We start from the raw sequence: 474 nt of genomic DNA on the forward strand, positions 1-474 counted from the left end.
GGGTGAGGGGGGACTAAGGTAAGGAAGGGGAAGGGGAAATTTACATTGCGAAATACGGGACCGCAGATATCATTGAATTATGCGGGATTTCAAAATAACCGAGTTAGAATTAATGATGTTTTACTGTATTACCCTCACATCGATTCATCATTTTTTAAGTTTAAAAGCTTGTTATACCAGCTTATATGCTCTAAGTATAGCAAATTTTAAAACGTAACGTATTTTACAGGTTATCACTTGCATTGTACTTAAAGTTAAATCCTGCTACTACTCAAAGTTGCTTATACAGTAGACTCTCAATAAACGAAACTCTCTTAAATGAAATTGCTGCTTAAATGGAACAACTGCCTCTAACATCATTGGTATTTTCTTGAATTCTGCACCCCTTTCATCTCTCAGTAAACGAAACTCCTGTTAAATGAAACATATTTTCCTGGTCCCTTCAGTTTTCGTTTAAACAGGAGTCTACTGTAC

The sequence above is a fragment of the Rhipicephalus sanguineus genome, chromosome 3 (genome assembly GCF_013339695.2).
Source record: "Rhipicephalus sanguineus isolate Rsan-2018 chromosome 3, BIME_Rsan_1.4, whole genome shotgun sequence".
Taxonomy (NCBI): Eukaryota; Metazoa; Arthropoda; class Arachnida; order Ixodida; family Ixodidae; genus Rhipicephalus; species Rhipicephalus sanguineus.